Here is a 24,557-nt window from a genome sequence, read left to right on the forward strand (position 1 = left end):
AATTGCTCTTGTATAAACTTAAGAGTTGATAGAATAACAAGTTTTGCATTTTTCTGAAGGCTATGACATCTGAAACTTAATGTCTGTCATTATTTAGTGACTTCATTCCTAAATGATTTGCCAGAAAACCACAAATTTTATGAGGAACAAACCAAAAATAAGAAGCAAAAATCTATTCATTCTGCAAAAATCTGGACAGTTGAGAGGTATAGTTTAGCCGGGGCTGTCTTGAGTTTGCTGCCCTTCCCCCCTCACAAAATCATGGTCGAATGGAGACTCTCCCCTGCAGCCATTCCAGTGCCCCATTCCTTGGTTATTTCACCTCATTTACCATAAACACTAATTTACTTCTGCAATGATCTGGATTTCATTTGAAAGTTTTATTTTGCATTTTACAGCACAAACACTAATAAGTATCTGCTAAACAAAGCAATGCAGTCTCACAATGAAAATAGACTTGGCATTAAAACTTTTCTGCCCTTGAAACTCACATTTATTGAAACAGTATTGAAACCCACATCCGAAGAAAATACATTTTGCCAATAGCAGATAAAGATTAACTTTGGGCTGTTTTCAAATCATAGGCCCCTTGCACATGAAACATACACGTGCTCTTTGATACACCTTTTTGATTGTATTATATCCCTTGTACAATGCAGTACAGTTGTTAGAGGCCATTTTAAATTTTTTGTTTTGAACATTTTTCCAGTAAACAATAAAACAAAATGCATGCACCAATAATGACAAAACTGCCCATTTCAGAACATTTCCATCATAAAAGTCTAATCAGACTTCTACTGTCCACCAATATCAGTAAATATGCACAATCTCTGAAGTAGTGAAAGTCATCTAAATAATTCCACATTAAAGAAATCTGTAAATAATGAAGAGGTTGCTGCTAGCAAACAGCTTTATATTTCATTGTTTCATCTACAAATAAAGTGCCTGTGGCCCTTGAGGAATAAACTGCTTATGTTGCATTAAAAAATGATAAGCTAGTAATATTGAAATAGAGAATGGCTGGTAAACTGATAACAGGTTGATAGTTACTAGGTATCTTTGCCAAAAAGGACTGCAGCATCCACCCCCTCCTTACAACACAGTACAGTATCAGCAATGCATCTGTCTACTGTTGGAGTATAACCCACAACCTTCTGCATCAAAAGCAAGTGCACTACCTGTTGTGCTATTAACAATACAAGCTGACTTAGTATAAGCAGCACTAATCTTTTGTTCCCTTGCAGCTCTCAGCTCCTTGTAAAATCTACTCGACACTCAGCTGTATATCTGAATTTTGCAGCACAAGAAATCTGGAAAAAGTCAATATTTATTGGGGGAGGGGTGGGAGACAAAAGCCCAAAAATCAGGGACACATTTTAAACATTGCTTGTATAACGTTGGAAAGTTGCTAGAATAAAATGCTGTGTTACCACATCACTGCCAAGGCTGGAACCCAGGACCCTGTACGAAACAGTCAGAGCAACATACCACTATGCCAAATGAGCTGTTTTGTGAAAAAGAGGAAGACTGAAACTTAAATGGCTACAATTTAGTGAATTCCATTCTCACCATAGCTCACAACCTTAGCACAAAAAACCTGGATGAAGCCAATAACGGGGGAATACAGTCCAAATAATAGGGACAAATTTCAAATATCCATCTTATAAACTTAGAAAATTGCCAGAATAAAAGGTTTTGTGTTACCATGTACTTTCTGAAGAATATGAAGTCTGAAATTCAAATGCCTGTCATTTTTATTTAACATTTGTTAACCAGGAAAGTCCAACTTGGAACAAAAGCCAGTTTTCAGCACAGGCCCAGGGAGAAACACTCCAGACACATGTCTTTGTAAGATGAGAGGACATACTGACTCCACACAGAAGTTATCCCAGCCACAAATCAAACCAAAGGAGCTGTAGCTGTCAGGCAACAATGTGACCACTGCACCACTGACTGTAATGAAACAAAAATACAGAAACCACAGATTTTAAGAGGAACAGAACAAATATGAGGCAAAAATCTGTACTAAGATGAGAGGACATGCAGACTCCCCACAGAATGCATCCCAGTCCAGAATCAAACCAGAAAAGCTGTAACTATCAGGCAACAATGCTACCCCTGCACCACTGACTACACCACTGACTCAATAACAAAAATATAGAAACCACAGATTTTATGAGGAACAGAACAGAACCAATATGAGGCAAAAATCTGCAAATGTTTTACAAATGGTGGTGGGTAGGGAATTCAAGACCTTGCCAACTGCATACAGGGTTCAAGCCTGAGGTATTCCCTACCACACCACCATGAGTTCTCCCTAGCCACCACTATATAGCAACTGGGGCATTACACACACACACACACACACACACACACACACACACACACACACACACACACACACACACACACACACACACACACACACACACACACACACACACACATGCACACACATAGAAGCTCGCCTTCATCTCTTACGAGCCCTAGCATAACATATCCATTGAGCCAAGAAATCCAGTCCTCTATGATATCCATTGAACCCTGTACTGTAGACAACAAATCATGGTAATGAAGTCCTGTGTATGTTAGCGATAATTAAACATGATTGGTCCAGCACACCTCATTAGTTGCTGTGCTAGATAAATGCACCTTGAATGGTCCAGCCTACTGCTGCTGCAGCCTGGAGTGCCTCCATTCTATGATGTCACCACCGCACAGACTACTGGGCATCTGCAGGGCAGAGATGACTTTCCCCCTATCTAGACTGCTGAGAAAGCAGTCTGAGAGTGTTCCTGTGAGTGCGCACATGCGTGGAGTACTTCTGGGAATTGCGGTGATTATAACATGTTTTCTTTACTTTGTTTTTGTGTTTCTTTACTTTTACTTTTTTGTTTTCTAGGTTGGAGGGCTACAGTCCTGCAGTCCTATAGCATGATCTGCCCCTGGATGTATGCAGGGATGCAAGAAACTGTGAGCTCATTTGGGAAGTCAGTGGTCGTCATGCCATCATACCATGTTGGCTGCATGAAAGATCATGTCAAAGTACCATCTGTGCCAGGCCTGCTAGGATCTATTGAGACCTCCCACAGCATTATTCATGTTGGTGAAGTCAGTTCATACTTCATTCCTCTAAACTTTATTTCCATCTCTTCAATGGAGTCTCCATCTATGGTGGTACAGAGCATCTAGTATTATTTCATTTTTCTGTATCTAAAAATTGTCACCCTTAAGTATGTTTGCCATTTAGAAGACAGTTATATGCACATGGCTAGATTAATGTGGAGTCTCATGTATGGAGATGATACTTTTGACAGCTTATGTCAATTTACCCTCTCTGTACTGCTTTGCACTGAAAAAATTATGAAATAATCCCTGTCCCATGTAGTAGTGTGACATATAAAACAACATATGTGATATAAAAACTATGTCTGAATACATAAGGTATGGGATAACTTGTGATATCGATAGAAGATATATGTGGGATTTGAACCCGTTACAGTGGCTATCACAGTAGTGAAAGGCCAAACACTACAGTATTGTGTCACATGATCTTACAAATCTGCATACAGTTCACATTAACATCATTCTCTTTACTTATGTATAGAACAATAATGTTGGATGGCTATCAGACACATCATGTATTGTCAACAGATGTTATGCAACATGAGCCAAAACAGATAATCTGTAGGAAAACAAGCAATAATAGTAACCTGAACACATCTATATCAGAACAGCGAAAGCTAAAAATAGTGAACGCTATAGTGTAGAGCTATAAAGTTCAAAAGCCAAAATTGTCAAAGTCACGGATCAGCAAATTTTTTCCCAGGGAAAAAATTTGCTGATCCAAAAAAAAATATATATACAAACAAAGTAAAGTGGGGGGCTGTGCTCCCCCAACTTAAATATACCAACTCCGACATCGCACCACAGTGGAAAAAACATAAAAGTCGCAAGAACAGCACAACGATTTTTTTCCCTGAGGAAAAAAAATCACTGTTCCATGACTTCGACATTTTCAGCTTTCGAACTTTTCAGTTCAACAGAAGAGCATTTGCTATTTTCAGCGTTCACTGTTTTGATAGGGAACCACCTGAACTGTTATACATAAATAGCTTATATCAACACAATCAATAGTGAACGGTGAAGGCTATCTCCATTTCGTTTGTATGAACTGAAAATCAATGATAACTACTACTATATTACTTTTAGCAGAAAGTGTCTGTATAGTAGCAAATGAACAACTTAGAGAAACCATCAGATAGCCTCTCTATCCATAAGCATACCATAGACAGTTCATGGTGAACAGACATACACAAGTATATAGTTTTATTAAGGCAATATTTAAAGTAAAAGTTTTAATAAGCAACAATGAATAAATATCCATAACATAACTACAACTGCATACTACGTATCAATACTGTCGGAATCCGTAGGTTTCGGTAAGTAGACAACACACCGTACAGAGTTATCAGCAATACATACAGACATTTCATTAGTGCGTCCATATGTATCGTTCACTGGTACTTTTTGCATTTTTCTGTACAAGTGCAGATGTGGAATCACTGCTTTTTAGCAATGCAGATGTACCAACCTGTATGCATGCAAGTCAATCCTACACCCCTCCAGTAAGTCACATACATTTTTCATATTGCACACAGTTTCCCTAAATGTATCAATCAAATGATATAAACATATATTTCTAAGGAGTAATGGTAACATAGGTCTATAAGGAGAGAAACATATCCCAACACAGCAATGCTAGCAGGTGCGACATTACCTATGCATTTACCTATGAGTGAGGTATAACTGAAAGTAAGACAGGCTATGTGCACACAGCTTTTTAAGTCCCATTGTGCCATCTGTAGTTAATGAGGTTCAATAACATTAAAGGTTTTGAAATCCCGTTTGCACATGTCCTCATAAGTTTTTGAAATTTGGTGCATTAACCAATAGCTTGGCATAATATGAAGGTGCTTTGCAACAATACCAAATAGGTATCATTAAATGGAACCATATGTAGCATGTACCCATTACCTTCCAATGACCTGATACCATCCGGCAAGTGCCACTTTTAAATTGTGATTTTGAAAGTTTCATAGATCAGACAATTGCTTCATTTGAACTGAGAGGGACTTCAGTGAACAATGTATTGAAACTTTATATAGAAACATTTTCATTGACATGGCTGCTTTGAGGAAACTTTGACGTGTCCAGGCACTCAAGTGGACCCAGGAGGGAACCACTCAGATGCTGACCATCTATGCTGGGGTAGAGGATAGTATGAGAGTAAGACCATGGAACTTTGTTATATTCGACATCTGGAAGCAGATTGCAAGGGAGCACCGATGTTACAAAGGAATCTAGTGGACTGGAGTGCAGATTTACTACTGCTATGATGACATGCATTGGAGGGATGCTGAGGATCTTTACTGGAGGGTTGCTGAGATACAGAGCCAATCAATGGATTCTTATAGTAAGTGTCATAATCCTAAGTGTCCCTGTACATTCCGAAGGAAAACAGAGATATAGTTGTCATCCACGTCAGATACATGCCTCTCATTATCTAGCTGGTCTGACAATTAGCTCATCTGGATAATCAAGAAGACAAGGTGACTTTCCTCCTTGTAACTATAAGTTTGGTTTTCATGCTGGTTTAAAATTGTTTATCATGTGCATACTATTTAAACATTAACTTGTTTTTCTAAGTTATAAGTACATAATTTTACACATCTAGTGTGACCATGTGTCACTAATGCCTATAGCAACTAGGCCACTGATGACTACGCATTTCTCCATTATCTGTAATACTCTAACAGTATCAAACACTCAACTCCTGCATGTGTGAATAATGTCAGACAGACATCACTTGGTCACTTCTGCTGTACAAAATGCACATCACTGTTAAATACCTGTTTGTCGAATACAAGACCACTGAAGGTCTAAGTGGTTACCATATGTTACACATTGTAAAACTTGACACTACCTGGTATTTGTGTGGAGTATGAGGGCCATGTTGGATGGTTGTGTATTCCTCTGTTACCTGCAGGAATATTGATAAACACTTATAGCAATAGTTTGGTAAGAAAGAAGATATTGTCCTGTGTATTGGCTGAGCCTGTTAAGCAAGACGCCAACCTACATATATTGTGGCTAACCATGGGTTCAGATTGACATTGGGGATATCATGGGTTCAGATTGACATTGGGGATATCATGGGTTCAGATTGACATTGGGGATATCATGGGTTCAGATTGACATTGGGGATATCATGGGTTCAGATTGACATTGGGGATATCATGGGTACAGATTGACATTGGGGATATCATGGGTTCAGATTGACATTGGGGATATCATGGGTTCGGATTGACATTGGGGATATCTTTCATTAAATCTTGATGTGTTTGTGTGTATGTAAATGTTTTGAAAAGGCTTGTATAGATACCTGCTTGTTGATATTTACATGTATTTGGTACATGCTTACAGCTATACCATTTATTTGTTCAATTTTTATGAATATCTGTGCTATCTATAATTTTTCTGCAAAATGCATCTATTTTACCACAGTTGTATGTCTAAAGCTTTAACTATTGTAGGATAGTTCTGTAGAATGAATGTGGAATGCAATAACATTGGCAAAGTGAATGCGCTGTCTACTTTTGTCATTGCTCATTAACTCCAGTTCACCATCCTTCTCATACTGTTATTTGGAGGGAATGAGACGGACAAATATTTATTTATTTTATTTTACATTTGTTTACCTGGATAGTCCGACTGCACACAGGTCCATTTTTAGTGGACACCTGGGAGAAAAGCTCCAGATTACATACTTAGATCAAATGGGAAGAAACGAATAAAACATAACCCAAGAATAACAAGCAATACACAGTAAACACCTCAAATAACATATATAAGTAAAGAAGAAACTCACAACTAGTAATAACATGCAGTGAATAGTAAAAATAATATACATTCATAGGAATACAGTTAATGGGATTCATATAGAGGTCAAGCATTAACAACAATTTTCTTATAACAATACTTTAAATGGGATTCATACGGAATTCATACATTGTAACTGTGTCAGATGTTGAAGGGACAGAAAGTGTTACCAGGTAAAGAAGAGAAGCAACATAGCTGAATACAGATGCTGGTAGAGAAAATAAGATGTGAGCGAGCATAATTACTAGAGGTGGCAGAAATTAAAGCAGTGATTATTGGATCTGTAAAAGAAGCAAAAGGGTTAGTTCTGTAAGTACTGCAGTATTTTGTATGAGACCTATTGGTAGTAGGATGGAAAACAGATTAAGTAGTTGTTTACCCAGGGGAGTCACTAGAGCATGACTGGTTGTTCATATAGTGTGTTTTCAAGAGTGTTTTAAATTGTGTAGCAGAGGTATTAGAAGTCTGGTGCCTGGGTAGAGTATTCCAAGCTTTAGAAGTAGAGCAACCAAAGATGGATTTCCCAGCATCATTATTATATTTAATGATATTTACGAGGTTTTGATTACTAGAGCTTAAAGTTCTCATAGTGGTATAGGGATGAATTAGATACTGAAGTGCTGGGATTATATCAGGGTAGTAATATAACTTATGTGCAAGGGATACTTGATTAAGTTGCAGTAGTTGAGGCAGCTCAAGCCAGTTTAGATGTTTGACTTGATACACAGTGATGGGTCCTATATGAGGCCTCTGTAGCAAACCTGGCAATCTTGTTATAACAAGATTCTAATTTGTTTAGGTCAGCCTTACGAAGATTACTTAGAATTGGGGATGTGTAGAGGAGGGTAGATAAGAGATATGTCCTAGCAATTGTGATTTTAATATGTTTTGTGAGAAATTGTTTGTTCCAATAGAGGAGTCCTATTTTTTGTGGACCTTCTTGACAGTTTGGGATATGTGGATGCCAAATATCAGGTTGTTGTCTGTTTCTACACCTAACAGTTTTATGTGGGTGGTTGGAACGATCACAGTTTTGTTGTTGGACATTATGATAAATTTATCACTTCCAGGGGATGATATACATGGGCTGAAAAGAAGTAGTTTTGTTTTATTTGGGTTAAGAATAAGCTGGGAGTTAGTGAATCAGGTTTCAGCTAATGAGAAACAGTTTTGGGTTAGGGAGTGAAGGTCTGCTAATGTGGAAGCAGAACATATAAGGGCGGTATTGTCTGCATAGTACTACTGAGGCACTGAGTGTGGAGGAAGAGAGTCGGCTGGGAAATAAAGAGAAGAATAATGGGCCACAAATGGAGCCTTGAGGGGCCACTAAGGATACCGCTAAAAGAGCAGACAGTTGGTTCTGCCAAGATATACATTTTGATTCTAAATCAGGGACATCCCCAAATATCAGGGATATTTGTGATGTATAATTTCTTATATAACGACAGAATATATGTTTATATTTTCTGCCCTTCTACCTAAACTGCATTCTGATGTATGTGATGAACAAATTCTTAAGAGCAGCTATGTGTTACATGACAATGTTCCACTGTCTGAGCTATGAAATGTTGCAGTTATGCTTTTGTGATGTGACCGCTGTGCTGACATCAGGCACAGGGATTTCCTGTCTCTGAAGAGTATCTGAAGAGTGTTCCTGTGTTCCAGTGGTTTAGTTTTTACCAGTGTATCTTTTGACCACTATCGGTTTGAGCTTATTTTTGTTTATCACTGTGCTGACATACAGTCATTCTTCATGTTTTGGTTTACAGCACATAGTAAAAGCTGGACTGTAGTTTAAGCATCTTATAACATGGAAGCCCAAATCTATCACAAAAAAGAAATAAATGGTTCCAACAGCAGACCAGTCCTTGTTTAAAAACAACTGCTTTACTTGTAAGCACTTTCATGCAATAAATTCACTGCACTTCTTCAGACAAGATTGCATTTAGCAGCATGGGCTTTTATATACACGCCCTGAACGACATAATTACGAACACCTTTAATCAATTAAAATGTATCGTCACTTCATTCTTATATAAAAATAAAAAGGTAATATATGTTGCATAAGTAACTATATTACCCAAATAAACTGATTCTAAATCTACTTTTATCCATTTAAAAGTTCCTACAATTTCTAACAAATATATATTTCTACACAATTGAATAAATCTATTCATACTCGTATAGAGATATAAATACAAATTCAAATTCACCAGCAAGTCGAATGCCAACAAAATCGGTCTCAAAACAGTATAATTATATTAATCAACATATATATAAAGTTGATTATTTAACCAAAAGATGTTATATAAATTGTATAATAATAAATAAATAACTTATCTCAAAAGAGATTTTAGTTTAAGTAAACACTTAATATTGCAAGCCTTGTTTATACCTGGGTGTATTTGGGCATTAGTTTTTAGCTGCCATAGCAGCTCTTGTTCTTCCAACCGCAAATGCCATGGACCACCACGAGGATTTTTGTCTATCTTTTGTACTACAGTAAAAAGAAAGCTATGCGTGCTATTTTCCATTATATGTTTAGCCAAAGCATTAGTGGCTACTTTTTTCGAGATGGCATACAAATGCTCATAAATACGTTGCTTAAGCTGTCGTTCTGTCTTGCCAAAATAAAATACAAAACATACTTGGCAAATAGCAAGATAGACCACCCCTTCACTTTGGCAATTACATTTAGTATTTATATAATATTTGACACCTCTTATAATAAATGTGGACCCAGTTGAATGTATTTGCAATAATTGCAATGTCCACATTTATACATTCCTTTATACAATTTATACTGCTTATTAGGAAATTCAAATAATGTTTTTAAAGATGGTGCCTTTTTGAAAACCATAACTGGTTTTGATCCTAAAATGGCATTAAATTTAAGATCTTGGATGATTAGTTCCCAGTTACTATTCAAAATATTTCTAAATTCTGATACTGAATTATTAAATTCAGTTGATAAACTAGTAATATAATTAGTTTTGAGTTTAGAAATGTTGTTCCCAACTTCTTCTGTATTTGTTATGCTAGAGTCAACTACTTTGTTTTGTCCATTAATAAATAGAGGTCGTAAAAGGCCATTGAACCTCTTCTGTTTCACTTCCATTCTTAACTTGTAAATTAATTCACTAGGATATCCTCTATTAGTAAACATTTCCTGTAAGATATCACACTCATGTTCAAATAATTCATCATCTGAACACATTCGGGAAATACGCACTAGTTGACCTTTAACTATCCCTCTTTTTTGAAAGAGCGGATGGTTGCTGGAAAAATGTAACATGGAATTACTATATAGAGGTTTTCGATAGATAGTAGTACTGAAACATCCTTTTTCTAAGTTTTTTTGAATACATATATCTAAAAAGTTTATAGTAGTTTCCTCAAAAATATAAGTAAAGGATAAGAAGGAAGTGAACGAATTCATAGTGTTCATTAAGTCCTTAACGTTCTGTTCACTACCCTTTATAATCATAAAGATATCGTCTTTACTAATTAAACAGTACCCCGGTAAAGATATAGATTTGCTTATTAATATATTGGAATTAGTCTTAAGCAACAATTTTTTTATGTTTAAGAATACTATTTACTTACAAAAAACTGGAGTTGCAATGGGCTCCCATGTGGGGGCAGCTTTGCTAACTCCGTAATGGCTTTTTGGGAGCATTCATTTCTGTTTGACCACACATTGTTTAAATGTATGGTGGTATAGTATATGCGATATCAAGACGATATCTTTATGATTATAAAGGGTAGTGAACAGAACGTTAAGGACTTAATGAACGCTATGAATTCGTTCACTTCCTTCTTATCCTTTACTTATATTTTTGAGGAAACTACTATAAACTTTTTAGATATATGTATTCAAAAAAACTTAGAAAAAGGATGTTTCAGCACTACTATTTATCGAAAACCTCTATATAGTAATTCCATACTACATTTTTCCAGCAACCATCCAAGAGGGATAGTTAAAGGTCAACTAGTGCGTATTTCCCAAATGTGTTCAGATGATGAATTATTTGAACACGAATGTGATATCTTACAGGAAATGTTTACCAATAGAGGATATCCTAGTGAATTAATTTATAAGTTAAGAATGGAAGTGAAATGGAAGAGGTTCAATGGCCTTTTAGGACCTCTATTTATTAATGGACAAAATGAAGTAGTTGACTCTTGTGAACAACATTTCTAAAGTCGAAACTAATTATATTACTAGTTTATCAACTGAATTTAACAATTCAGTATCAGAATTTAGAAATATTTTGAATAGTAACTGGGAACTAATCATCCAAGATCTTAAATTTAATGCCATTTTAGGATCAAAACCAGTTATGGTTTTCAAAAAGGCACCATCTTTAAAAACATTATTTGAATTTCCTAATAAGCAGTATAAAGTGTATAAAGGAATGTATAAATGTGGACATTGCAATTATTGCAAATACATTCAACTGGGTCCACATTTATTATAAGAGGTGTCAAATATTATATAAATACTAAATGTAATTGCCAAAGTGAAGGGGTGGTCTATCTTGCTATTTGCCAAGTATGTTTTGTATTTTATTTTGGCAAGACAGAACGACAGCTTAAGCAACATATTTATGAGCATTTGTATGCCATCTCGAAAAAAGTAGCCACTAATGCTTTGGCTAAACATATAATGGAAAATAGCATTTGCAGTTGGAAGAACAAGAGCTGCTATGGCAGCTAAAAACTAATGCCCAAATGCACCCAGGTATAAACGAGGCTTGCAATATTAAGTGTTTACTTAAACTAAAATCTCTTTTGAGATAAGTTATTTATTTATTATTATACAATTTATATAACATCTTTTGGTTAAATAATCAACTTTATATATATGTTGATTAATATAATTATACTGTTTTGATTGTTGGCTGAATAGATTTATTCAATTGTGTAGAAATATATATATATATATATATATATATATATATATATATATATATATATATTGATATACATTTGTTAGAAATTGTAGGAACTTTTAAATGGATAAAAGTAGATTTAGAATCAGTTTATTTGGGTAATATAATTACTTAATCAACATATATTACCTTTTCATTTATATAAGAATGAAGTGACAACACATTTTAATTGATTATAGGTGTTTATAATTATGTCTCTAAGGGCGTGTATATAAAAGCCCATGCTGCTAAATGTAATTTTGTCTGAAGAAGTGCAGTGATTTTATTGCATGAAAGCAGTTGTTTTTAAACAAGGACTGGTCTGCTGTTGGAACCATTTATTTCTTTCTTTTTTGAGTTATTTGTTTTTTCTTTGGTTTTTCAAGCCCAAATCTATGTTATTACTCCATCCCTGCACAGTCATACCGCAGATATAACTGACATTCCTCCATGCAATCACAGCTGAGATGGATTAGCTTGGCAAGTAGGTGTCAAGGTTATAGTGTGAACATAGCTGAAAGTAACAATTTTGGGGTCTATATTATAACATCGAATTCTTAAAACTTTGAATGTTATAATATCGAACCCTATGCACCAAACGTTGAAAATAGCGAAGCTGCAGAATATCGAATACTTTCCTAGTTAAAGTATTCGGTGGGCCATTTCTGCAGCTTCGCTATTTCCTCGACTGTGGAGTGAAGGTTATGGACAGGGTTAAGGTAAGTGTGCGAACAGATCGGGTTAAGGTGAGTGTGTGATAGTTAGGGACCTTAGGGTTAGGGAGCATGTAAGGTGAGTGTGTGATAGGGACCTTAGGGTTAGGGAGCGGGTAAGGTGAGTGTGCGATAGGGACCTTAGGGTTAGGGAGTGGGTAAGGTGAGTGTGAGATAGGGACTTTAGGGTTAGGGAGCAGGTAAGGTGAGTGTGCGATAGGGACTTTAGGATTAGGGAGCAGGTATGGTGAGTGTGCGATAGTTATGGAACTTAGGGTTAGGGAGCGGGTCAGGTGAGTGTGCAGTATTTACGGACCTTAGGGTTAGGGTTGGGTTAAGGTAAGTGGATAGCTAGTAATGTATGTATGGTTTAGTGTATGGTTTTGTGACGTGTATGTGTGTTGTTTATTTATTTTGGTGTGCTTGTGTTGTGTGTATGTTTGTCGGAACAGTATTGTGAGTGTTTGATGTTATAGTCTTTCGATCAAAATGGTTCGATATTGTAACATTCAAAGTTTTAAGACTTCGATGTTATAATATAGACCCCAATTTTGAATCTCAGGTCCTCCAATCTGTGTTCATCAGGCTTCTGTAACATTATTTAATGTAAAGGGTAAAGAGCATGAGCTACTCATGATGTTTTACTAATATTTCATCCCTAAATAGTATTTGTCATGCTTTTTACTTTTTGCAGGTGATGAAGAATGTACTAGGAACAGGGCATTTGTATCAAGTGAATGTACAGGCTGGAGATGTAGCATAGAGAGAGAGAAATGTTGACAACATTTTCATGTTTTTACCAAGAATAGAAATGCTCATTGTCAGAGAGATGGCTTTGTTTGCAATTCCATGCATACTACAAATGAAAGGCTACTCAGCTTGCATCTGTAAGGTAAGTACAATAGTCATACAATCCCTGTGATTACCAGTATGTATTTCTTTAAAAAATGTTTATATAAGAGTTAGGAGCAAGCCATGTTTGCTGAAGGTAATTTGTGAATTGTACATCACAGCCTAGATGACAATCAGTTATAACTGTCACAGTTATTTTCACTCTGGTGCTTCACATACAAGTTAATAGTGTTTTTTCTGCTGAAGGCTGTTGTGCAAAGTGACTGATTTGCGAATGGATGTTGGCTGTCTTAATGTTCAGACTGCAGCTGGCAGATTATACTTGGCATGCATTTCATTTTAACATGGGCATTGCTTCTGCCTAATGATTGGTGATGCTTTGGTTATAACACACTTGTATTCTCTGTTTAGGGATATCTGTGCACATAACCATTCCTGTTCTTCATTTATATTTGCCTATCATATAATCAATGACCAGCATTACACTGAGTTTTGCTGTAACATACATAGTGATAGTTAAAAAATGTATGTAGGTCATTGATACATAAGTAGACTAATAATAAAGTTTCTGAAACATAACCTATGGTCTTATTTGTCACATGCTGTCACTGTGTTTATGATTTTCCATTATTTATAGGGCGCTGTGTTGCATGATTTGATGTTGTATCAGCCAATTATCACATTGGATTGTTCATCTGATTTGCATACAGCTTTTATATTTCCCACTGAATTGTCATCTCACTATACCTTGAAAAACACAGACAAGCAAAGCTCAAATAACCAAGAAAAAAAACGCCAAAGTGGATCCAACAAAAAGACGCCAGTCGAAGTAAAAATCCCAAAATACTTTACTGTTTGTGAGCGCTTTCATGCATAAAATACATGCACTTCTTCAGACAAACTGATAGCAAATGCTAAAAACTATTTTGTGTTAAATGAAAATTCATTATATTAAAAACATTCTACATTATACTTCTTTACTAATGTTGTTTATTAATTCATTACCTTCATCTCATAAGAGATTTTAACTTTAACAAACATTTGATGGAACACATTTCGTTTATACCTGGATGAGTATAGGCACAAGTTTTGAGCTGCCACAATAGCTCAGATTCTTCTAGCTTAAGGTGCCACAAAATAGTTTGCAAAGGTTTTCTTTTTAGTACAACATTTATACATAACATAATACAATTCATTTAGTAATTAGCGGGTGTTTTTTAGATGAAAATATATTGTAATGTCTACAAAATAAAAGTAAATTTAAGGGTATGAAGTATAATATTTCGTTTAGGTAAACTTTTTGATGTTTTAATGTTCTGCCAGGGTCAAGATTGAATATATACATTTTGTATTTTTCTATTGAGAAATGTTTAATTGCAGTAGGATTTTTACAGCAATGGTTAATTAATTAATTAATTCAATTACCCTATTATGGGAAACGTTAGAGGGACTATAATAGTACTGAAGCATTTGCTATTAGTTTGTCTGAAGAAGTGCATGTATTTTATGCATGAAAGTGCTCACAAACAGTAAAGTATTTTGGGATTTTTACTTCGACTGGCGTCTTTTTGTTGGATCCACTTTGGTGGTTTTTATCTCACTATACCTTCATTATACAAAGATGATAATTCGTGGCTGTTCACGACTTATTACTTACCCAGACACCTGAACTAAATGTGCAGGGCACACACACAAGACAGGAAACATCTACATAACAGTATTGTCTCAGTCTGCTTGCCAATGTAGTGAAGCATAGTTCAGTTATTGCCCAGTACCGTTCACAGTAGTTATGTTATCAGTTTCACACTGGGCTAACAGAGTAGCAGTTGTTTTGCAATTTAGATACATGTCAGTGTTGCATGCCCCAGTATCAGTGCATGTTTTTCATATGTCATATAGTTGTGTTATGTTATCACTTTCCCCACTGGTCTGAGTGGCAATTGTTTTTCAAATTCGATATACATCAGTGTTGCATGCCCCAGTGTCATTGAATGCTTCTTTTCATATGTCATATCTACGTGTGCTGGCTGTGCACATTTGTCATGCATAGCAATGGCTGTTAAATAATTTTTCAGGTAATGGCATGATTTCCAAAGATGAGCTATGTTATGCATGTCATATCATGTCATGGCATAGAGTAATCTGCTGACCTTGTGGAATGGATATAGTGGGTATGACTTAGGCCTCTATTAAAGTAATCCATAACTATAGATAGCAGGTTTTGTGTGCATGGATATCCACCAGCTAGCTGCACCTATGTTTATTATACTCCTCATACATAACCCTTTTAAGGCTATATCATCTGAGAACGTGTTTTTAATGACACTTGTAATATATGGCGATATACCTTTCTTCTCATATGCAGAGATCATGTTGATGGCATAGTTTTTAATGTCTGTTACATTTTTTATGTGCACATCAGTTTATGTTTTAGGACAGTTATGTTTTGCATAGGAATATGTGGCCTGATATACATTTGGGTTTCATTGTTATGGTTTGGATTCATATGCTTCATATATCACATATGATGGTAGACTTGACTATGAGTGTACCTTACTGCAATATGTCATACTGAATTTTTTTCTGCTTGTGTATTATGTCGCAGTGGGTATGTTATATGCTCATATAGCTGCAGCTATGAAATAAAATCATTAAGACTAGTGCAGGGGGTGATTGTAATACTACAAAAAATAACTTACAGGGCACAGTGCAATGAATGTGATGCATTTTATGTGGACAAGACTATAAATAAACTTAAGTGTAGGATTTCATGTCATCTGGCAGAAATCTGATCTGGTTGTAAAAACTATGCTCTAGACAAACACGTTTCTCTGCATAGAAGACACACAGGTTTTAAATTCCAGATACAGGATTGCACAGACATGGGTGATCTTGAAGGTGATATCATGAATAAACTAGACAGATGTGAACTCATATGGCAATTAAAATTGAACTCTTTCAGAAAGTCGGACCAAAATTACTAGTGTTCACTTAAAAGTGTACTGGACCTTAAAATGACCACATTGTTTATAAGACTCATTTTATTTTATTTTCCATTATCCTTATTTAACTATTGATTTTAGTGTTATTTTATGTGGAGTGTTCACTACCTTTTTAAGGACGCTATTTTTTACTGTCCCACACTGGCCAGCACTAAGTTGATGTACTTTTCCTGTTTTAACTTACTCATTAAATATACATATAAGGTTGTATTCTTGTTTTAATTTTTGGTTTACTGTTTTTAAAATGCATATTGGTTAGTTTTAGTAAGATTTTTGTAGATATATATTTTTAGGATTCTTGTACACAGACCTGAATAAGTCTAATGGGACAAAAGCAATCTTTGTTAACAATAACTTATAGAAATAGATTATGGTTTGAACAATGTATTTTTCTGGATGCCAAAATATAAGTTTTTGATTGCCAAATGGTCTAATGTTTAAATATTTACAACCATGTATTATAAATTCACTGACTTTGTTTAATAATATTCTGTTTATTAAGAATCACATTATTAGTTTTTTTTATTTTATCTAAAGTGCATAAGGTTTAAATTATTAGGACATTTAGTAAGTAGAGCAATACCAGCTCAAATATTATAATGATAAGGATGGGGGAAGGGATTTTAATTTGTTAACATGTATACCATTACACTTTGTTTTACAATTAAATAAACCACTCCCATACCTCATAATAGGTACATTAGTCAGAAAGTTTGGGAATGAAACTATCATTCTGTTTATTTTTTGTTTTGTTTGGATCACTTGTCTGTGTGCTTAATAAAGGATTTTTTTTCCAGCAAAAGATTGTCTACCGTGCTTGGCTTACTTCTAAATACCTAATAGAGTTAATAATTATGTATAATATTAATAATATTTCAAAATAAGTTTTTATTTTTTGATTTAGGACAATTTTAAGTTCACTACTTCTACTACTATTTTCTGATCTTTTCCGCTTTTTGATATATAGTGATTAATTAGACATACAGGAATTGAAAAACTTCCACACAGAGAAGTTTCTTACACTATTTTGTATTTTCTTTCTTTTTATGAGATCACCTAGACAGAGCGTGAGACCTTTGGACACTCACCCATCAGATGCCAGGGATGAGTGCTTGCCAGACCACTATATGAGCCTCAGATGGCAATGATTACCATGATGAAGATGATGATGATGATGATGATGATGATGATGATGAAGGGCATGGAGCTGCACAAGCCATTGTCCATGCTGCGCTCCAGAGGAAATGCCACCAACCACCACTAGCAGAAGATTTCCAGGATCAGATCTGGGAGGTTATGACTGATGTCTCTCAGACACAGATGAGGGACCTGCTGAGGAATTCCTTTCAGGATATGGCATGGACCATGCAGGACTCATTCAAGGACATAGCCAGGGGGATCATTTGTTATATTCATCCACATCAGAGTGAGCCCTCTGGACTGTAAGTATTGTCTGTGTGATCCACTTGTGCATTGCTGCCACTATAGTGTTTGCGAAAATTGGACTGTATAGGCACACTTTTGCATAATAAATAATAGACCTATTCTCACCAAAAAAAAATGCCGATGCCCTTTGGACTCTCCCTAAGATTTTTCCATTTCAACATACTGCTTGTGTGTCCCTCTTCTTTACCCAGACCCCACATCTGCTTTTCTTTCTCCCTACTTCCTTGGGTGTGTGGGTTGCTTGTGTTCCTCACACTCCCACATCCATTGTTATCTACTGGAGAAGTGGTCATGATTGCCTTTGCCTTTATTATTTTTTAATTAGAAATTTTATGGATTCCAGCAGAATATGAAATTTCCAGTGAATGTATTTGATTACTGCATGACATATGGAGATATCCGTAGTTGTCTGTAGACTTACTAGAGAGATATGTGAAGATATGTATTACTTTCAGATGTCATGCAGCTTGCATTGGCCTTGTATAATTTCCATAACTTTGTTAATGCACATCAAGCTTTACAAGATGCTTCTCATGTATTACAGAGTGGGTGCGACTGCTAGACAATGCACCAATGCTGCTGGTCAGTTCTGTTTTGTGCAGACATATTCTAAGTTCACTGAGGCATATTTGCATATCAAAGGCTTATCTGCAACTTTTCAACTGATATTGGCAAAATGTGCCAGACTCCATGAACATTACGGAATCCTGCCCATTATAAAATAATGATCTCAGTTGTGAAGGTTGCTTAGCTGAACTGATCTCATCAGTGAGAAAATGCTTAAGCCAATGCTTAGCTATGGTGCTTAGTTGATATATGTATTGGGCCAGATTGTAAGCCTTCCCTGATTCTGAAGGACTTAATCTTTGTGTAAATGACTTACTTTAGTGTAAGTCCTATGTATAAAGCAGACTTTTACTGCAATTCCAGAGGATGAACTGAATATACACATTGCATTAAAAAATATAAAAATGGGCATCTTAAGGGCAAGGGTAATGCAGAAAGAAGTTACTGAACTGGCAGTGCAGCTGCTGCATATGATTTATGAATTAATGTATTTTAGTGAGCCTTCCTTTATCTAGTGCGTAAGCACTTCAAAGCGGCTGAAGAATTAGGGGAAAATGGCATTTACTCAAAAATGAAAAACTCTGCACATTTCAACATCTATGGGATCAGATTTCTAAATGCATACAATTTAATGAAAGAGTACCATGTTAGCCATTTCCTAACTGAAGACTTCCATAGAGGTTTGAAGAAGGCCAGAGGAAAATCATGTAATAAACTTATCCCTTTTTAAGCAATTTTCCAATCCTTTGTAGAGAAAGAGTCTGTACCAAAATTACTGTAAAAAAGAATGAGTTCCTAAATGATGGAAATGGCAGTGCTTAAATGCACAATGATTTTGCACCTGGGACAACTACAAAGGATGACGTTTTTGCAACTATTCCTAAGGTATAATTACTATTCAATTAAAAACAGATGTATCAGCAATTGTGTGCTGAAAAAAGTAAACAGAGAAAAACATTTTACAAGTAGACAGACTCTCTCTCCTCCTACCTCACATAATTAATGTATAGTAATGATGAGCTCAGGTACCTTCACATAATGCAGAGCTCAGGCACCTTCATACAACTAATGTGCAGTAATGCAGAGCTCAGGCACCTTCATATAACTAATATGCTGTAATGCAGAGCTCAGGTACCTTCATACAACTAATTTGCAGTAATGCAGCACTCAGGCACCCTCATAACTAATGTGTAGTAATGTACAGCTCAGGCACCTTCACATAACTAATGTGCAGCAATGCAGGACTCAGGCATCTTCACATAACTAATGTGTGCTAATGCAGAGCTCAGGCACCTTCGCATAACTAATGTGCGGTAATGCAGAGCTCACGTATTTTCACATAACTAATGTGCAGTAATGTACAGCTCAGGCACCTTCACATAACTAATGTGCAGTAATGCAGGGCTCAGGCACCTTCATGTAACTAATATGCAGTAATGCAGAGCTCAGGCACCTTCACATAACTAATGTGCAGTAATGCAGAGCTCAGGCACCTTCACATAACTAATGTGCGGTAATGCAGAGCTCAGGCACCTTTACATAACTAATGTGCACTAATGCAGATCTCAGGCACCTTCGCATAACTAATGTGTGGTAATGCAGAGCTCACGTACTTTCACATAACTAATGTGCAGTAATGTACAGCTCAGGCACCTTCACATAACTAATGTGCGGTAATTCAGAGCTCAGGCACCTTCACATAACTAATGTGCTGTAATGCAGAGCTCAGGCACCTTCACATAACTAATGTGTAGTAATGCAGAGTTCAGGTTCCTTCAAAGAAAAGGACATACCCTTTTCCTGAGGTTTTTCTTTCTGACTGTTATAGACATCACTGTGATCTTCCATTTGTTGATGATTCCATGATGTCAATTGCTGAAGTACTTACACATCTTAATAATGCAATTAATACCTTACTCTAAACATGTGTAGTGTATAGAAGAATCACTACCGTAGTTACATATGTGTGTGCTTTAAATGAATCTGTATGACTTACTCTGATTTTTCTAATGTGAAGTAGTCAAGCTACATGCTACTACAAACAGATGAAATATATACTATACATAGAATATTTAGGAAATCAGCACAGCAGCATGTCTGATATGTCTGAGTGAACTAGGAGTATATAACTTGGTTCATGCACATGCACTCATACATGCACATGTACACACACACACATAAACACACACGCACACACACATACACACACACACACACACACACACACACACACACACACACACACACACAAACACACACACACACACACACACACACACACACACACACACACACACACACACACACACACACACACACACACACACACACACAAACACACATACACACACACACACACACACACACACACACACACACACACACACACACACACACACACACACACACACACACACACACACACACACACTTACAGAACATGTCTATGGTACAGTTTAAGATTCAAACAGTTTTCTGCATCTTGTCTTTGGATTGTGGGAAGAAAACAGGCATCCTCTTCAAAAGTGATCTGGAAGTAAGACTATCAATTTACCTACTCTTATGTCTTTGGAATATGTGAGGAAATGAAACTCTCCTTTAAAAAGCGATGAGAACATGAGAACAATATTTTCAGTTCCCACATGAGGTACCCAAACTTGGAACAGAACTAGAAAAACAAATAACTATGAGACAGCAATGTCAACTGCTGTACCCCTGTGCAGTGTGCAGCCCTCTGCCTGGTATGTTGCCCCTTTACTTTCTAGGAGTACTCTGTCTAACTCATTGTACCACTGGAACCTTTTATTCTGTCATTCATCTTATTTCTGATTGTTTTCTTTCTTAACTTGCTTGCCAGTCCTTCAGTTTTATTACTCTTCTTCTGTGATTTACTTTCCCTAATTGTCTCAGTCTTGCTTGTTTACCATCTTGTTTAACAACCTGTGACTCTAAGTGTAGCTGCCTGACTTTTGTATTTTATTTTTGGGATTATCTTTCAGATTTCTTTCTGGGTAGGTTTGTTTTCCTCCATTGTACTCTTATCTCCTCTTCCCCTTCTCATGATGACTGTGTTATTTCTTTTTGTTTTTCCACTCAATATTTTTCATATCCACTTCCTCTACATTAAATTCAGCTCTGTGACACAAAAGAATGAAGCTCTGACTGGGACCCAGATAACCCAGTTTTGATTAGTGTTCTAAGGCATGGAGGAACCAAAATGAGAACAGAAAAGAAAATGTGGTAATTGCCTCCTTGCCGTTTTTAGAGATTGAGGTAATCCATTATTAAATGCTGGTGACTACTGAATAGCACCGATATCAGAGATAGCCAAGCAATAGTGCGGGCATTGACCGAGATGGAATTGTCACCATGGAGGTGCAGCATTCCCCTCTCAGCTTCCCATTACATGTGCCGACATGCTGTATGAATAAAAGGCAGCATATTTAGGAGAAAGTGGCCACAGCTAAAAACAGAAAAAGCATGTCAATGTGAATGGTGCAATGACAGGAAAGCTCTGATCTCCTCTCTCTGTCATCAGTACTTCTGAATGCCTCCTCCTTCTACCAGTAGGGTCGACTTCTATTTTAGACAGGCTGCACCAGACAAAGATGAACTTGGAGTTAGTAGTCCTTTGGCCAGTGGAAGATTGCCCAGCTGAAAGAGATATTTATGTGTTTTGGTGTTGTCTTCCACTGCTGTTGCTTCTGACTAATAGGTCATTCAGTAATTTCTTTGAACATCCCACCTCTTCTTAATTCCAGGAAATGCCATTAACATCTTATTTATTTATTTATTTATTTATTTTCAGTCTGTCTAATTTACTTTCTGTCATTATTATTCCCAGTCTGTACACCACACTGAGCCAGCCTGCTTTATACTGAGTTGCTTGGATTTGCTACATTACCATTGCTGCCATTTTACTGTGTCAAATAATGAGGAAACCTCTCTGTGGAAGATCTAAGATTCCCTAGAGTACGTTGGCATTCAGGCACCTAATAAAAACTTACTGTGAATATCCCACCTAGTAAACTTTACAAAGTATAAATCCACTAATGAAATAGGGAAGCACAAGCTAGTTCAAATCTTTTATTAAAAGCACACAAACAAGTGATCCAAATACTAATTGAATTTTATTTTGTTTTTTCAACTACTATTTGGATCGCTTGTTTGTATGTTTTTAATAAAGAAGATTCGACTTGAGCTAGCTTATGCTTCCCTACTTTCACTAGTGGATTTATACATTGGAAAGTTTTTTATAGAAAGTATTTCTACCACCTGTTATTAGGTGGGATATTCACAGTATGGTTTTTATTAGGTGCCTGAACTCCAAGGAACTCTAGGTAATCTTAGATCTTCCACACAAAGAAGTTTCTTCATTATTTATTGTTGGACTCAGTATATTGACATACTGGGTTCGTGAGACTTTGAGGGACACCTTGGAGACTGTTTAATTTTACCATGTCACACGTGGTGTACTGCACAAGGTCTAGCATTTTGTTATATCTCTGATGATCACTTTCAGGAACTGGAAAAAGTTTTCTATCTAGTACTGAAGTAACTGTCAGAAAGCAATTAAAAAGGAACATTTTTTCTGTGTTCATAGTGTTCTTGATGAATGAGATAGATGCAAACAAACTGCCAGAATTAAATAACTGAAGTGGAATAGTATGACTTATGCTTCATCCTGCATTCTTCTCTGCCCAGCATCTTCAGGGGACTGGGATCAAAAGCCCATATGCATAAAGGGACTTAATTCTATACTGGTACACTGTTTTTTTCTTTTGCAGGTTGGTCTATCTTTACAAATAAAGCAAGCACATAAACACACATATTCTGGAAGTATGCATATATTTCTTTCAAGATAAATGAACATTTACTTATCTATCTAAGAAATTGCCTTCAAAGCAAAGTTTCAAAATGTACTTAAGAGGTCATTATTTTATTATAGATAATTTTTGCATGTATTTACATATTAAATTGTATTTATTTTCCATAAGAGAAGAACAAGACTGGATGGTGGTAAAGCATTGCCAGAGTTCTGCTGTGCATTCAGATGTTATATCCACTAGCACAGAGAAGCATGCACTGACATTTCACCTAAATAGCACAAAAATCAAAGCCTGCCTTAGCACAAGATACTGCCAGACCAAAATACATTTCGGAATTTCTGGTAGTTCTGGACTAAGACAAATAGGTGTTTGATAAGGCAGTCCCGATCTGCACCAAAAATTGATGAATTTAAAAATACCCACTTTTGTGAAATACACATACAAATAACCCATATAACAGGAGAAAGAAGTTATTTAATGCTTATAAAATGGCCCATTCTACCCACTTAACAGCAAACTAGCAATGAGTATAAAGGTCTCTATCCTGTAGTGCCAGGCACTCTATAAATTGTACAGAACATGGTCCTTTTAGTCCTCTCAGAAGGTAAGGATCCATCATCCATGGGACCTAATTAAATGCCAGATTGCCTAATAACCAGTACCACATATGGCCTGTCTAAACCTCTACTTAACCTCTTTAAGCTAAGCCTCTCCACTGGTTACCTTCTTAAAACCTGGAAATAGCTATTGTAATTCCATTAAACAAAGGTCCTCCAATCGCAGAGCCTAGTGACCCATTTGTCTCATTAGCCTCATATGTAAATTATGGAATGTATAAACTCAGACCTAATTAATCTGGGCATTGCAAATCTCTTAATCCAGGATCCTTACCAATTTAATCATATTAACATCTTCAAAAAGTCACCACATACAGTGCACATTGACCTGACAAGGCCTTGACAGTATTCCTTATGCAGGCATGGCTGATAAACTTGCAAATTTGAATATAAAAACATGTATTGTGCTGTGGATTAGTAGTTATTGGTTGTGACAGAACTCATGTGACTAGAATTGCTTTAGTATTAGTATACCAGAGTGGCAGTACTCAATGCTGGGTCATTTCCTACTGGGCATCTGTTTGTCAGACCTTCAAGCAAACTCTCCTTATTATCAAAGTTTGCAAATTACTACAACTTGTGAATTTTATTCATTCCAGCACTGACTCACAGTTCTTCCAACATGAGTTAGACTATAAAACTAACTGGTTCAAGG

This window comes from Protopterus annectens, chromosome 4.part1 (genome assembly GCF_019279795.1).
Source record: "Protopterus annectens isolate FY-2018-M chromosome 4.part1, PAN1.0, whole genome shotgun sequence".
Classification (NCBI taxonomy): Eukaryota; Metazoa; Chordata; order Ceratodontiformes; family Protopteridae; genus Protopterus; species Protopterus annectens.